The 17,617-nt window shown below is 39.2% G+C and overlaps 1 long non-coding RNA gene across 2 annotated transcripts in view; it reads right to left on the reverse strand.

Annotated features, from left to right (window-relative positions):
- Positions 1-237: 237 nt before the first annotated feature.
- LOC145530205 (uncharacterized) overlaps positions 238-17,617 on the reverse strand; it is a 441,959-nt gene continuing 424,579 nt past the window's right edge. The window contains exon 4 of one of the 2 annotated variants that reach the window (XR_014071552.1): positions 238-293. This is a non-coding gene — a long non-coding RNA (uncharacterized LOC145530205). Of the gene's footprint in view, positions 294-10,051; positions 14,308-17,617 lie in introns of those variants that run through there. The other variant, XR_014071551.1, reaches the window with a different exon arrangement.

Genomic DNA, 17,617 nt, shown 5'->3' on the forward strand with positions numbered 1-17,617 from the left:
TGCAAAGGACACAAGATATTCTCCAAGTCTATCTCCAAATGGGATGTCCAAGTTTCACTTTAAAATCTGATGGTAGAGCCTGATTTAGCAAGGCTAAATTCTAATGAGTCTGAGAGGAGGAATATAGGATCCATCCATGCCTTTCTCTGCTTTTATGTGTGATTACTTGCTAAACCAGAGATTTACTATTTCTACTGATAGCACAGAACTGTAAGAGTTGCAGTGAGGAATTCATACCTTCATGATGCCAGATTCTGTTTCAAGCAGCAAATCATTGGGATTTTTTAGTAGATCTGTAAAAAGGAAGAAAAAAAAAAGTAAGGAAGGAATCCTTCACTAAACATGGGAAAGGGAATATAACACAAAGAGAAGCTTTCATTACAAATAAAGACATAAGTCAAGTTCAAGATTGGATAGAAATTTGCTTCATTGTATATAAAATCTGTGGGGCCATAACTCTTCATCCTGACCTGTTGATTTAATATTCAGTAGATTGGGTCACAGTAATTGTTTCTTCTTTCCTCATTGTAACCATTCAATATTTTCTAGTGTTTTCTTACTCTACAAAAAGATGACTTTGTCTAGCAACTATAAATGTCAGAGTAGATTTCCCTCAGTTTTAAGTAGAGACACTGTGTTCTTTTTCTGTTTGTTTCAGCACTTTGCAGGGAAATTTAATGGTGTTAAAAATAAGAAAATGTACCATATTTTCAACTCATAAAAGAGGGGTTAGAGGTACTTAAAAAATAGAAGCACTTTCAAAATTATCAAAGTTCCTGAATTATATTTGCTGTGCACAACAAGGTTGAATGGCTCTTCTTGAACAATAGGTTAACCTATTGTTCTAGTCCCCATTTGTAGTGTTATCAGAAACATATAAATGTGTTTTGTTTTCTATTGATTTGTTCCTCTTATCAAGTAAAGATTTATGTCTTGTTTTCCAAAAAGCCTTGAAATACAATCTGCTTCTTTCATCCCAGACATTTCAATAGAACCTTATGTAAACCAGATGCCTTGGTTTCTTCAACCTCATCATTAATGTCAGCACATTTTAATGTCTTCTTTTTCATCCATTAAAGAAATCAAACAAATTAGCATATGTGTAAAAGCCAGAAACGTAAAAAAAAAAATCAATCCAAACCTAAAGAAATTGGGTAACAAGCCAAAAAGAAGCACAGCAACTCTTTCTTTAAAAATTGCATTGATATCATATTCCAAGAGTCATTAGTGAATTGTGTGGAAGATTGAATGTCTCTGTATTTTGAAAAATGTTTTGAAAAATGTTTTCTATAAAAACCTAAATATTACATAAAACATTTTCATCATTCAGGCTTATCAGAATGTATTTAGAAAACTCAGTGATGTTCAGTTTGAAATGTCAGCCACATCTTCCTCCCCTGTTATAAACTCAGCTGTGGAAGAAGTATGTTCCCTCCCTATACTCAGAAATCTCCCTATACTCCTATAGTAGAACAAGAATCTCAAGCTTCAGTTGCAGCAGACAGCCAAAGATGTGTATAGTTCATTGAATTCAAAGTTAAAGCAGAAGGAGGCCCCCATTGTCAATATCCGTAGGCCAGCCACAGAGAGTAAAGGAAAGTTTCTGGACTGCTAGTTCAGGGAGCTGGGTACTCACTGATATCACACATATATACCATATATATGTCTGTGTGTATCAGTCAGGCTTCTTCAGAGAACCGGGTGAGCTTCCCAGGTGGTGCTAGTGGTAAAGAACCTGCCTGCCAATTCAGGAAACAAAAGAGACACAGGTTCAATCCCTGGGTGGGGAAGATCCCCTGGAGTAGGAAATGGCAACCTACTCTAGTATTCTTGCCTGGAAAATCCCATGGACAGAGGAGCCTGGCAGGTGACAGTCGGTAAGGTCAAAAATGGTTGGACATGACTGAAGTGATTTAGCATGCATACATGCAGAGAACCAATAGGATGCCTATAGAATGTGTGTGTAGGTATATACTGTGTACTTATATATAAGGAGATTTATTATAAGGAATTGACACATGCAATTATGGATGTTTTCCAGTCTCAGCATCTACAGGGTGAGTTGGCAAGTTGGAAACCCAACAGAGTCACTGGTTTAGTTCCAGTCGAGGTCTAAAGACCTAAAAATCAAGAGAGTGGATGGAGTAATTTCAGTCTGAAGTTCTGACAGGCTTAAGATCCAGGAAGTTTTAGTTCTAGTCCAAATGCAAGAAAAAAGCCAATGTCCCAGTTTAGAGGCTATGAGACAGGAAATATTCTCTCTTGTTTGGTGGAGAGATGGCCTTTTTGTTCTGTTCAAGCTTTTAACTGATTGAATGGGCCCAGTCACACTGAGGAAGGCGATCTGCTTCACGTGGTCTACTGACTTAAATTTTACACTCATTCAAAAGAACCTTCACAGAAGCAACCAGAATTATGTCTGACCAAATATCTGGCCACCTCATGGCTTGGTCAAGTTGATACATAAAAATAATCATCATGATAGACCAAACATTAATAAGTCAGGAAATAGAGGAGCTAGGTATTAGAAAACCCAGTTAGACAACAGGGATATCTCTTCAAGGATCTCTCTTCTTCAGGATTGTTGTGATTCTATCTTTGCTGCATGGACATTTAGCACAGTAAAGACCTGATGGAAGGGATGCAGGAATCAGGGAGTAGAGAATGACAGTAACAGTATTTGCACAATTCAGATGACTAAACCTTAGTTCTTTAAGAACTGTGTATACTTGGGCTAATACTATTTCTTGCTAAGTTATATAAATTAAGAAGAGTTTGAAGCAGATTTTTTGTTGTTTTTGTTGTATTTTTAAATGGTTCTGGTAATGAAAGTATTCTGGGACAAGCAAATATTTAAACTGAAAACCTCTGCTTTAATCTTTTCTACCTGAGAGGTAACTATCACTCATTTCAAGATCTATTATGAACTTGAAATGTGAGACTGGAGAAACTCTTCCCATATAGTGAGTGGTGCTCATAAAAGAACCACTGCCTTCAAAAGAAATAGACTAAAGCACCGATAATGAACTCATCCCCTTTGTCAATATCTTACATAAGCAAAAAAGATCCTAATGTAAATATTAAGACCTGCTTATATATTCCCAGAGTATCTGGTTTGTTATGAACCACGAAGTGTCACTTCCTAAATACTGGAATAGGTAAGAAACAAGAAAGAAGATACGTAACAGAGGTCAAAGAACCTACATTAAGAGCTGACAAACTACAGCCCATGGAATGACCAACTGTTTGTCAGATACATTTTTAGTGGACTCAGAGTGTTGAGAATCCATCTGCATTGCCAAAAACCCAGGTTTGATCCCTGGGTCAGGAAGATCCCCTGAAGAAGGGAATGGCTACCCACTCCAGTATTCTTGCCTGGGAAATCCCATGGACAGAGGAGCCAGGCGGGCTACAGTCCATGGGGTCACAAGAGTCGGATACAACTGAGTGACTAAACAACAACAACAGGATAGCAGTGAATGGAACAAAACAGTGACTTCTGCTTCATAACCAAAAAGAGACTTGCTCACCACCTAGAGGCCAAACTGGGCACCACTGGGTCATCCAGTGCCCCACTGAAGCCTAAAATGTAGGCTAATGATCATACCCACCACATGGTTCAGTATGACAATTATTTGAGAGGATGCACAAAAGATATTCATCATTGTGAGTGGCGTAAGGCAAATAAGCAACAAATATTCAATTAAGAAATATCAAATTATGTGATGCTGGATATATTTAAACCTAACAAATGCGTGCTCTTTGTTTCTACCTTATCAAGATGCAGACCTCCTTGTATTATTCAGCACCTTCATCGTTTTGCCATACGGTGGTTCTATTTCACTCTTTACTAGGAAACTCTAAGCCTCCTGGGGACATAATTTCTTCCCCATCTATAAGACCCATCTGACTTTTAAAACAGTATTTTTGATGAAGCCAGCACTCAAGAGATTTCTTTCGAATTAAATTGAATTAACAGTGGGATTTGTGAGAAAGAATCTAACAAATACATATGAGTACATATTTTCAAAGATCCTAGAGTCCTATTTTATAGAAGAAACAAAGAGGGATACTTTTTCACAGACTCACGTTACAAAAACGATGCATCTACAGTACCTATCTGCCCATTTGAAACAGCAGTCTGACACAGGGAAACCATGAAAGTCTCACAGAATTTAAGCATTGAAATTATGTTATTTGTCTCATAGTGTTTATGTAATCATTGATACAGTTGGCTCTGCACAACTTAGAGAAGCACAATTTTGTCATCGTTGACTAACAAGATGACATTTGGTAAAGAAAGTTTTTGCTAAGGAAAATGAGATGCCCCAGAGAGTGTGGAGGCTGCACTTCTTTCTTTCAGGTTAATGTGACCCATTAATACATTTGAGAGTTTCTGGTGCATTCAAAATTGGTTGATTAAATTCCTCTGCAAAGATTAAAAAAAAAAAAAAAAAAAACAACTTCAAAAGTATCATAATCCATTTTAAAGGAAATTCTGAAAATTAAAGCAAGGGAGCCCCCTTGTGGACTGATTCTAATGGTATGTACAATAAATTATAGGTTAAATCAATGATTTCACCAGTATTTATGAGATAAATTCAGTAGATTGAATAGAAACAATTTATGTTCAGGTGGATCCTATCAAAAATGGATTACAAACTATTTTATCATATATTTTGATAGGTACCTACTCAAAAATGCACAGCAATTCCTAAAACCAGTACTGCTTGAATGAATCCTGAATTCGGCCAAAATAAACTGTTCTATTCCTAAGTGGTTTCTCCAACAAAGCCACCCAAAAGATTTATTATGGAATGAATGGCTCATTCAAGCCCTCAAAAGCATAATTGGCGCTGGAAAACAAATATGTTTCTCCAGAAGACAGTGAATTTAAACAAAGATAAATGAATTTGTTGGTGAATCCAGTTTGTTTAACAAAGGGGTCCATGTTATTTAAAAATACACTTGTTAATATTTCTACCTAGAAAGCTGCTTTAAAAGATACCTAAAATATACTCTGTTATCTTAGTGAAACTTTTCTAGTCTTGAAAGTTCAAAATGAAGTGAAAGAAAAGTATAACTAGATTTATGAGCAGTGACAGAAACAAATGCACTTACTTTAGGCTAAGCTCCTCCATCTCTCATCTCAGCAGCAGATCTTAAAGCAATCTTTTTTTTAAAGTCTAGTTTTATTTTTCCCATCTATCCTTATTTCTCCCATATCACTATATTTTGACCAAAGAATAAAAATCAAAGTAATTATAAAAAACAGCAATCGCAGTTATTAATTTTTCACATGTTTAGTAAAAAAATTTCATGCACACTTTAAAAAAGAAGCTGCGTGTTCTGGTAATAGTTTATAAATTTATTGAATTTTTATGGCATTGGAAAATTGCCCAGACATTAGCACGTAAGGATAAACTCGATTTGATTTATACCACTTGAATATAACTCCTGATCTCTATTGGAAAACTTCTCTGATGTTTTATTTTCTTCATGAGTGATATTTTGTTGTTTTTGTTGAGTTGATAAGTTGTGTCTAACTCCTTGCGATCCCATGGAGTGCTGCACACTAGGCTTCCCTGTCCTTCACTATCTCTTGGAGTTTGCTCAAACTCATGTCCATTGAGTCAGTGATGCTATCCAACAATCTCATCCTCTCTCGTCCCCTTCTCCCGTCTTCAGTCTTTCCCATTGTCAGGGTCTTTTCAAATGATCCTTTGCATCAGGTAGCCAAAGTATTGGAGCTTCAGTTTCAGCATCAGTACTTCCAATGAGTATTCAGGGTTGATTTCCTTTAGGATTGACTGGTTTGATCTCCTTGATGTCCAAGGAACTCTCAAGAGTCTTCTCTAGCACCACAGTTCAAAAACATCAATTCTTCAATACTCATCCTTCTTTATGGTCCAACTCTCACATCTGTACATGACTACTAGAAAAACCATAGCTTTGACTATATGGACCTTTGTCAGCAAAGCGTTGTCTCTGGTTTTTAATACACGTCTAGGTTTGTCAGAGCTTTTCTTCCAAGGAGCAAGGCATCTTTTAATTTCATGGAGCTAGTGATATTAGTTGTCTGTGTTTTTTGTTGTTGTTGTATTTACTACTTTTTTCTTTTTAATTTATTTTTTATTGAAGGATAATTGCTTCGCAGAATTATGTTGTTTTCTGTCAAACCTCTACATGAATCAGCCATAGGTATACATAATCCTCTCCATTTTGAAACTCCCTCGCACCTCCCACCCCATCCCACCCCTCCAGATTGATATAGAGCCCCTGTTTGAGTTTCCTGAGCCATACAGCAAATTCCCATTGGCTACCTATTTTACATATGGTAATGTAAGCTTCCATGTTACTCTTTCCATACATCTCACCCTCTCCTTCCCTCTTCCCATGTCTATAAGTCTATTCTCTATGTCTGTTTCTCCATTGCTGCCCTGTAAATAAATTCTTCAGTACCATTTTTCTAGATTCCACATGTATGTATTAGAATACGATGTTCATCTTTCTCTTTCTGACTCACTTCACTCTGTATAATAGGTTCTAGGTTCATCCACCTCATCAGAAGTGACTCAAATGCGTTTCTTTTTATGGTTGAGTGATAGTCCATTGTATTTATGTACCACAACTTCTTTATCCATTCATCTATTGATGGACATCTAGGTTGTTTCCATGTTCTAGCTATTGTAAATAGTGCTTCAATGAACAATGGGATACATGTGTCTTTTTCAATTTTGGTCTCCTCAGGGTATATTCCTAGGAGTGGGATTGCTGGGTCATATGGTGGTTTTATTCCTAGTTCTTTAAGGAATCTTCATACTATCTTCCATAGCGGCTGTATCAATATACATTCCCACCAACAGTGCAAGAGCATTCCCTTTTCTCCACACCCTCTCCAAAAGCTTAACACAACCCTTCATTTTTTTTAACTTATTGTGTTTAAAGACTCCTTTTCCCAGGCTTCAAGATTGAATTCTTTCTTCTTTTTGGTTTCTTCCCTCCTAAGGTTGGTCCAGTGGTTTGTGTCAGCTTCATATAGGGTGAGATTTGTGTTGAGCTTTTGTTTGTGTGTTTGTTTGTTTGTTTTCCCTCTGATGGGCAAGGCTGAGTGAGGTGGTAATCCCGTCTGCTACTGGTGGCTGGGTGATGCTGGGTCTTGTATTCAAGTGGTTTCCTTTGTGTGAGTTCTCACTATTTGATACTCCCTAGGGTTAGTTCTCTGGTCTAGGGTCTTGGAGTCAGTGCTCTCACTCCAAAGGCTCAGGGCTTGATCTCTGGTCAGGAATGAAGATGCCACAAGTGGTTTGTTATGGCATTAAGTGAGATTAAAACAAATATCCAAAAGCGAGAAACCAAAGATGAACCCCAGACAAATGGTAGTTACAAAATCAGGCAAATAATAATTAAAATAATGGAATATACACATATACATACACACTCATGAGCAAAGTCGAAACAGTACAACAAAAATACAGTACAGTAGATTGACCCAGGAAACAAAGGAAATGAAAAATTATATTTACCAGTTAAGAACAAAACTAACTAAAGCACAAACTGGAAACGAAAACTAAAGCAAGGGGGGAATAAAGCAATGAAAACAAAACTAACAGATATGTTGAGAGGAAAGGAAAGAAGGAAAAGAAAGAAAGAATAGATATGCAAAGTTAAATAGAGGTAGATGAAGAAGATTTCTATAAAGTAAAGATTAACTGCAAAGGGAAAAGAATAGTAGGAAAGGCAAACAAAGGCGTAAATGTAGAAAAATATAATAGGTTTAAAAAAGTAAAAATTAAAATTATAAAAAAGAGAAAAGAAAAGAAGAAAAAAAAAAAAGAAGAAAGAAAAAAGGAAACTCCACAGAACTGCAAAAGCCCAACATAGAGGCAGAGGTTTATAACAACAATAAAAAGTGTGCCTGAATATACACATATACATATACACTCAAGCAAAATCAAAACAGTGCAACAAAAATAAAGTACAATTAGATTGATCCAGCAAACAAAGGAAACCGAATATTTTATCTACAAGAACAAAACTAACTAAAACACAAACTGGAAAACAAAACTAAAGCAAGGTGCAGTTTGGGGTATAAAGCAATGAAAATGAAACTAACAAATATGTTGAGAGGAAATGAAAAAAAGAAAAGAAAGAATAGACATGCAAAGTTAAATAGAGGTAGATAAAGAAGATTTAAATACATTAAAAATTAGCTGCAAGGGGAAAAGAACAGTAGGAAAAACAAAGAATAAATGTAGAAAAAATAATAATAAGTTTAAAAACTACAAAATGAAAATAAAAAAAAGAGAAAAGTTAAAAAAAGAAAAAGGGAACACTCTAGTTCAGTTCAGTCACTTAGTCGTGTCCGACTCTTTGCGACCCCATGAATTGCAGCACTCCAGGCCTCTGTCCATCACCAACTCCTGGAGTCTACCCAAACCCATGTCCATCGAGTCAGTGATGCCATCCAACCATCTCATCCTCTGTCGTCCCCTTCTCCTCCTGCCCCTAATCCTACCCAGCATTAGGCTCTTTTCCAATGAGTCAACTCTTCGCATGAGGTGGTCAAAGTATTGGAGTTTCAGCTTCAACACCAGTCCTTCCAATGAACACCCAGGATTGATCTCCTTTAGGATGGATTGATTGGATCTCCTTGCAGTCCAAGGGACTCTCAAGAGTCTTCTCCAACACCACAGTTTAAAATCATCAGTTCTGCGGCGCTCAGCTTTCTTCACAGTCCAACTCTCACACCCATACATGACCACTGGAAAAACCATAGCCTTGACTAGACGGACTTTTGTTGGCAAAGTAATACCTCTGCTTTTAAATATGCTATCTAGGTTGGCCATAACCTTCCTTCCAAGGAGTAAGCGTCTTTTAATTTCATGGTTGCAATCACCATCAGCAGTGATTTTGGAGCCCAAAAAAATAAAGTCTGACACTGTTCCCACTGTTTCCCCATCTATTTCCCATGAAGTGATGGGACCAGATGCCATGATCTTAGTTTTCTGAACGCTGAGCTTTAAGCCAACTTTTTCACTCTCCTCTTTCACTTTCAAGAGGCTTTTTAGTTCCTCTTCACTTTCTGCCATAAGGGTGGTGTCATCTGCATATCTGAGGTTATTGATATTTCTCCCGGCACACTCCACAGAAATGCAAAAGCACAACGTAGAGGCAGAGGTTTATAACAACAATAAAAAATATGACTGAGAAAAAAAAAAAGAAGCTCAAAACTTAATTAAATTTCATAGTACCAATAAATCAACAACTACAACAGAGGGGGGAAAAAAGGAAAAATAAAGGAAAAAAATCCAAAATAATCTGCAGAACAAGTCAAGATATAAGTATAATAAATGTTTTTCTTGAGTCATTGCTATCAGAGTCCTTTCCCTCGCTCGGAGTCACAGTCCACCTCATCTTCCTAGGATGTTTTCCAAGACTGTGCTGATCTCTGGACCTGCTGTGGGGATGGCTCAGGTTCTAATCTGGGCCTGCTCCTGTGTATTCTTGCCTCCAATCTCCACAGCTATCACGACTAGTGCATTTTCTTTTGTGGGAGCTCTCAATGACCTTTTAGACACTTCATAGACACAGAATCTGCCTAGTTGAACATGTGGATTTAATCTGCAGCTTGTATAGCTGGTGGGAAGGTTTTGGGTCTTCTTCCTTAGCCACACTGCCCCTGGGTTTCAACTGTGGTTGTATTTCCACCTCTACATGTGGGTCGTCCACTAAGGTTTCCTCCTGAGGCTGCCCTGGAGGAATTGGGTTTGCCCCTGTGAGGGCCAGGTGTGGAGGTGGTGCAGCTGCTTGGGTCACAGGGGTTCTGGCAGCACCAGGTACTCAGGGGAGTTGGCAGCTAGGGCAGCAGGAAATATAGGGCTCTAGAAGGGTATGGCAACCAGTATTGGCCAATACACTCCAGTATTCTTGCCTGGAGAACCCCCCGCGCCACCCCCAACCCCGACAGAGAATCCTGGCAGGCCACAGTCTACAGGGTCGCAAAGAGTCGGAAATTACCTAGGCGACCCTGCACGCATAGAAGCAAGACTTTTTTTTTTTTTTTTTTGCCTGTGGCAGCTCTGCCCCAGTGAGAGTTGAGCATGAAGGTGATGCAGCTGCTTGGCTTGCGGGGACCCTGGTGGCGCCAAGTGTGCAGGGACACGGACTGCCTCTGCTGTGGGAGTTACCGCTCTATCAGTCTTTTTCAAGACTCTTGTAGCTGGTGATCAGAAGGCCTCTTTGGCCAGTCTTTCTCAGTAACTCCGCCCGTTCAGGCACTTAGAGGGCTCCCTTGCCTGGGGTCCTTCTCTGTTGTTCAGCACGTCAGGCACACAAAGGGGTGCTCCCGGACTGGGGTCCTACCCTGTAGATCGGTGCATCAAGCACTCAAAGGGGCGCCCTGGATGGGGTCCTACTCTGTAGTTCAGCATGTCAGGCATTTGATGGGCCAGCCTCTCTATTGTTCAGCTGCCTGAAGCTGGCCTGTGGAGAGAAAGAGGCTATGATGATGGCTCCACCCCCTCCACATGACTCAGCAGTATCACCTTGCTTCCATGGCTGCCCAGCTTTCCTCCACAGGCATTTCCCACCACAGTCTCCTCCCTCACGTCCCCTTGATCTGTCTCTCCACAGTCAACAGCAGCCCTCGCACTGGGATTGCTCCACATTCACTAAACTCCAACTCCCAGCAGCCGTGTCTTCCAGGGGACCTGTGTCCCTGTCCAGGGTATGTATGGCTACGGCAAGGACTGTCTGATTCTCATGCCACTTAGGCTGCCACAGATCCGCTGTTTCACTCTCAGCCTTAAATGTTCCTCCTCTGACTCAGGCAATTGCCCTGATGTGGGGATCGGACCCCTGCCTCAGTTCCCCCACCCACCGAAGGCAGGTCCAGTCCTACTAACATTCCTGTTTTGTCCTCTTGTTTCTTCACCCTACCGAGTTTTGCATGGTTGTATATATTCTTTTCCTCTGGTCAGGTACTCCTGTCTGCTCTCAGCTGGTGTTCTGCATGCACTTCTGTGTCTGAAGGTATATCCCTGATGTATCCGTGGAGAGAGACGTACTCCACATCTACCTACTCCTCTGCCATCTTGTTCTACTCTGTTTTTTTAGGGTGCAAAAAACATGCTGTTTAAAACCACACAAATGGTCACAATTCTCCCTGCACAAAATGTTGTCATAATTTTTTCTCTGGTGTAGATTGCTTTGTTAAGTTAAATATATCTATTAAATGAAAAGATAATAAAATAGTGACCAAAGGACAACTAAAATGTTCTGCATATGAAATTCATCCAATGCAGGGGTTTGAAAGCAATCTAAAGAACTGGGAGATGCAAGAGATACTGAGGGGCTGAGGCTAGGTATAGTCTGAAACTCACAGGGAAACACCACTCACTATACAATTTCTAGCTATTGGGCTGAGTGGTCAACTGCTTTCAGACACAATGATGCCTAATTCTATTTTAGGTTTTTTACTATATGGTGAACCACTCTTTGCATTACCAAAAAGCCTCTGCAGAGATTACCAACTGAAAACTGCCTTGTGTGCCTGTTTTATTGAAGAAAGCATAGAAAGTGAGCTGTACCACATGGCTATGGAACCTTGGGGCAGAGGAGAGTTCAGTGGTGTCCAGTGTAACAACTTAAACACCCCACAGCAGTAGTGCGTGTGTGCTAAGTCACTTGTCATGTACAACTCTTTGCAACCCAATCGACTGTAGCCCACGAGGCTCCTCTGTCCATGGAATTCTCTGAGCAAGAATACAGGAGTGGGTTGCCATGTTCTCCTCCAAGGGACTTTCCTGACCGAGGGATCAAACCTGAGTCTCTTATGTCTCCTGCATTGGCAGGCAAGTTTTTTACCACTAGTGCCACCTGGGAAGCTCCTACAGCATCAGGGCCCAAGTCCAAAAATGACATCAGAATCTAAGTCTTCAAGAATTTAAAGAAATTGTGAGGACTATATAGACATCCTACAGGACGTGAGTCATTGGGCAGGGTCATTACAGGTGACAGCCTAATTCCACAATTATTGCAAGCTCCTCTAAACTAGACTATTGTCACAGCCTTATAATTGTTCTACCTAAACCTCTGACCCCTATAAAACAAACATAATTTTAACCCAGTGTTGAAGATGCTTTCATGGCTTAAAACCACTCTTGAGACAAAGCCTCTGCCTATCACCTCTAACTCTTTCACATTTATCTTCACAACTTCGTCTTTGGACTCCAGCCACTTTGACCGCTCAACTTCTTTAACACGTGAGCTCCATTTCAGACCCATGCCATGCTATTCCTAGAGTATTAGCACCCTTTGTTACTTGACTTATAGAAGTCTTTTCATGACATTCTTGCTTTCTTTCCAGCTGACAGCAAACTTACTAAAAGCAAGGCATCTGCTTCATCATTGGGCAACTTTTCAGTAACATATCCATTTATGCCATATCCTCTAATCCATCACTGGAAAAATCCACTTCACTTACACCCTTCATTTTAACAACATGAACAGAAGAGAAAAACAGCTTTCTGGAGAATTATCACTTAGCATCTTTCTCATCTTTCTGCCGAGCTATCTTTGGCTGCCTGTGAACAGTATCAGAGGTCTTTATCTTACCACATGTTCCATTAGACTGTCCTTCTCCCTTGTCCAAAACCAATCCAGGTCCTTGGAGGGAGTAGTTCTTTAGAAGCCCCATTTCATGAAGCTAAGTAATCATTCATCTAGCTTGAATTGATATACTACCTTCCTTTAGTTTTCAAGACCAATCTCATTATGACTTATGGCCATTCATATCCAATTTCCAGAAGGCACAAGCCCCCAGAGCACCCAGATTTTACTTTTCTGTGTATATCCTCTACTCAGAGCTCTAAAAAGCCTTTCCACTGAACTCTCTGAAATTCCTACGAAATAACCCTAAGACCTCTATTATCTTCAAATTTGTTTAGCTTTTATATACTTTCTTGCATCAGGTAAAATCTAGCTTTCTTGAGAATGCTGGTTCCCTGAAAGCCTCTGAGGTAAAGCTTTGTTTTAACTCCATACTTAAGATGGAGTTATAGAATTCCCTTTATTGCAAGACCTTAAGGATCCATTTAATGATCATTACAGTGAAATGGAAGATACTGAGTAGTGACCACCTCTAAGTATCTGAGATATTTCCAACATCTTTGATTTTTTTCCCCAAACACCAATTAAAATTCATGTGAACCCACTTGTTTTCTCCCTCAACTTACTTTTATATGAAGGGGAAAAAAGAATATATATGTTGAATGCCAACCAATCAATAATAAAATATTCTAGCTTCTCTTCTTCTTCAAGATGATTTCTAAATTAAGTGGTATTATTGATAATGTCTGGCATTCTAGATGATGATGCATTTTCATAGTAATGCCTATCTTCTCCAAAGGGTGAAACTCAGTAGCTAGTGTCAATAATTCCCTTGCTAGTATTCCAGTGTAGGCTGTGGAAGGGATTGTTTCTTCCACATTGACACTGACTGTATAAAATAAACTGTGGTTTCCACTTCATGTATAGAAAGTAAAGTATATGGAGTCTCTATTAAAAAACTAAGATCATGGCATCCAGTCCCATCACTTCATGGCAAATAGATGGGGAAAAATGGAAACAGTGACAGACTTTATTCTCTTGGACTTCAAAGTCACTGCACACCGTGACTGCAGCCATGAAACTAAAAGACGCTTGCTCCTTGAAGAAAAGCTATGACAAACCTAGAGAGCTTACTAAAGGGCAGAGACATTACTTTGCCATCAAAAGTCCATCTAGTCAAAGCTATGGTTTTTCCAGTAGTCATGTATGGATGATACATGAGAGCTGGACTATAAAGAAAGCTGAGCACCAAAGAATTGACGCCTTTGAATTGTGATGATGTATAAGACTCTTGAGAGTTCTTTGGGCTGCAAGGAGATCAAAGCAGTCAATCAAGACTGAATATTTATTGGAAGGACTGATACTGAAGCTGAAGCTCCAATAGTTTGACCATCTGATGTGAAGAGCTGACTCATTGGAAAATACCCTGATGCTGGGAAATATTGAAGGCAGGAGGAGAAGGGGACAACAGAGGATGAGATGGTTGGATGGCATCACCGATTCATTGGACATAAATTTGAGCAAACTCCAGTAGATGGTGAAGGACAGGGAAGCTTGGTGTGCTGCAGTTTATGGGGTTGCAAAGAGTTGGAGCAACTGAACCACCACAACCACACAACAGTAACAACAAGGCATAAGATTTAAGCACCTGGAGAATTTGGGGATCCAGCCATTATTCAGAAGAGGCTTGAAATCCTGTGAAAATGGAAAAGATATTATTTAGGAAGAACTGAAATAATTCAGAAACATCTATACAAACTCTGAGTACAGAGAATGGAGGGACTACAAGACAGTTGGAAACTATAACTTTTGGTTGATATTTCAGTTCAGTTCAGTTCACTCGCTCAGTCATGTCCGACTCTTTGTGACCCCATGAACTGCAGCACGCCAGGCCTCCCTGTCCATCACCAACTCCCGGAGTTTACCCAAACCCATGTCCATTGAGTCAGTGATGCCATCCAACCATCACATCCTCTGTCATCCCCTGCTTCGCCTGCCCTCAATCTTTCCCAGCATCAGGGTCTTTTCAAATGAGTCAGCTCTTCAAATCAGGTGGCCAAAGTATTGGAATTTCAGCTTCAACATCAGTCTTTCCAATGAACACCCAGGACTGATCTCCTTTAGGATGGACTGGTTGATCTCATTGCAGTCCAAGGGACTCTCAAGAGTCTTTTCCAACACCACAGTTCAAAAGCATCAATTCTTCAGCACTCAGCTTTCTTTATAGTCCAACTCTCACATCCATACATGACCACTGGAAAAACCATAGCCTTGACTAGACAGACCTTTGTTGGCAAAGTAATGTCTCTGCTTTTTAATATGCTGTCTAGGTTGGTCATAACTTTCCTTCCAAGGAGTCAGCGTCTTTTAATTTCATGGCTGCAATCACCATCTGCAGTGATTTTGAAGCCCTAAATAATAAAGTCAGCCACTGTTTCCAGTGTTTCCCCATCTATTTGCCATGAAGTGATGGTTGATAGTTACGCAACAGCAAATACCAGTAACCCTAAAATTTACTTAACTGTTTTCATTATATTCTTCCCTTAATGGAAAACTGGACTCTGAAGGAATACTGCCCTCTGAGGTAAAAGCTTGACTTTTGTCACATCTATGTAGAGCAGAACATGGAGGTGGGAGTATTGTCCAGCTTGGTCCAGTTGGGGCTTTCAACCTGTTTTGTTTTTTTTTATATTCCTGTGTATTTCAAGGCACACATTGTCCTTTTTTTTTTTTAAGATTTTTGTTTTTTTGATGTGGACCATTTTTAAAGTCATTATGAATTTTCTACAATATTGCTTCTGTTTTATGTTTTGATTTCTTAGCCCTGCAGCATGTGGGATCCTAGCTCCCCAGCCAGGGCTTGAACCCTCACCCTCTGCGTTGGAACACAAAGCCTTAACCACTGACCATCAAGGAAGTCCCTAGGCACACCATTGTCTTAAAGGACTTTCCTTGGTTACTTCTCCCTGGGTGATGATAAACTTATTTCCCAGTAATTCCTCTTCATTTGCTGGAGACTTTAGCATTTGTTCTTTTTACTCTGTATCCCTACTCTTAACATCATTCCTGATAATATCAATAAATATGGTAAATCCACCAAGCAATTACATCTAACACTTTAATAATGCTTACAATATGATGGGCACAGTTAAGAAGTCTGTTAATAAAGTCATTTAATCATTGCAGTAATTTATATAGTAGAAACTATCATTATCTCCATTGATAACTCCAGTGATAACTATCATTATCGCCTCGGATGTGGAAATTGAAACACAAGATGTCAAGTTACTCACTTGGATCCTTTAATAAGAAGGGGAGACAGGGTTTGAATCCTTAAGTTCTGTCACCAGAGTCTGTGAACTTAACAACTAACGCCTAGGTGAGGATCACAGCTTTTGCTATTTAAATAGAGTTTTGTTGTCCTTTCACACCTAGTCCCTCTAAGCAGAAGAGCATTTCCTTTTCCTATATTCTGCCAGTTCAAGAACCTTCACATTTTGGTTATTTCTATTTTAGGCCCTCTGTGCTTTCAGTCTCCAGAAATAGTTATCAAACCAGGGCAAACAAGAGTGGGGCAAATTTCTCTGCTAATATGGACAATAATCATTATATTAACACAGTCTTAGCTTGTAAAAATAGCTTAGCATTCATAATGAAATAAATGTAGGAATGCAAAATATAGTATGTAATGAAGTTAGCATACCAAATGTGCGTTATGATTTCCTATGTATTTGCTTGATGTTTGCTACCAATTTGTCTTTGTGATTTTTAGCAGCCAGTGTAAAGGAGTAATAAAAATATGTTCATAAGATTAAAGCAAGTCATTTTCTCAGGGGAAGCACAACTTTTAAAGAAAATGAGATGAGAGAGATGTTTCCCCAATGGTTCCAATTAAGAAAACATTGTGAAATATTATAAACAACCACCTCATCAGCAACCATGAGTAAAAAACCACCATGATTCATAGAGACAGTTTCTTAAAATATTTCCCTGATATAGGCTGACGGCCTTGAACCAATGTGCAAATGAATAGCATTCTCCAAAGGACTAATATAATGTAGTCTTTACAAGTGTTTTAATTAATGAAATTTCTTTTTATTTCTCTGCTGCTGCTGCTACTAAGTCACTTCAGTCGTGTCCGACTCTGTGCGACCCCATAGACGGCAGCCCACCAGGCTCCGCCGTCCTTGGGATTCTCCCAGCAAGAATACTGGAGTGGGTTGCCATTTCCTTCTCCAATGCATAAAGTGAAAAGTGGAAGTGAAGTCGCTCAGTCGTGTCCGACTCCTAGTGACCCCATGGACTGTAGCCTACCAGGCTTCTCCATCCATGGGATTTTCCAGGCAAGAGTACTGGAGTGGGGTGCCATTGCCTTCTCTGTTTTATTTCTCAGGTCATAGTAAAATTCATGTTTAGTTGTTTATTTTTTTAATATGTGATATCCTTGACATGCTTCTTTTTCTATGTATCCATTTGATAAATATTTGCTATCAAGACTTTGCGTACCACAAGACAAGCTACAAATATTGTTACATAAAAGGAATAATATAAAAGGAATAATATATAAAAGGAATAATTTTTAAAGTCATATAGTTATTATTATCATTAAATATTAGGTGATAATAAGAGAATTAAAGTCTCAGGCCTGTGCTTAAACAACAGTGTAGTACTGGGTGGCCAAAACATTAATTCAAGTTTTTCCACAACATCTTACAGAAAACCCAAATGACCTTTTTTGGCCAACCCAATACATCATAAATAAAGACCACTGCTCTGAAGTCAAGGTACCTCCGTTAAAACCCAGACTCTGATACTTAGCAGCTGAGTGACCTTGGGCAAGTTGATATCTTTCTGTCCCAATTTTGTCATTTGCAAAATTTGGATGATACTAGTACATAACTCATGTGGTAGTAGTAAGAATTAAATTAGTTTGTATATGTAAGACTGGCAGAAGGAGAATCAATAAATATTAGTTACAATGATAATGATGATCTTCATGGTCAAG

Source organism: Giraffa tippelskirchi, chromosome 12 (assembly GCF_054371585.1).
Source record: "Giraffa tippelskirchi isolate mGirTip1 chromosome 12, T2T-mGirTip1v1.2.pri, whole genome shotgun sequence".
Classification (NCBI taxonomy): Eukaryota; Metazoa; Chordata; class Mammalia; order Artiodactyla; family Giraffidae; genus Giraffa; species Giraffa tippelskirchi.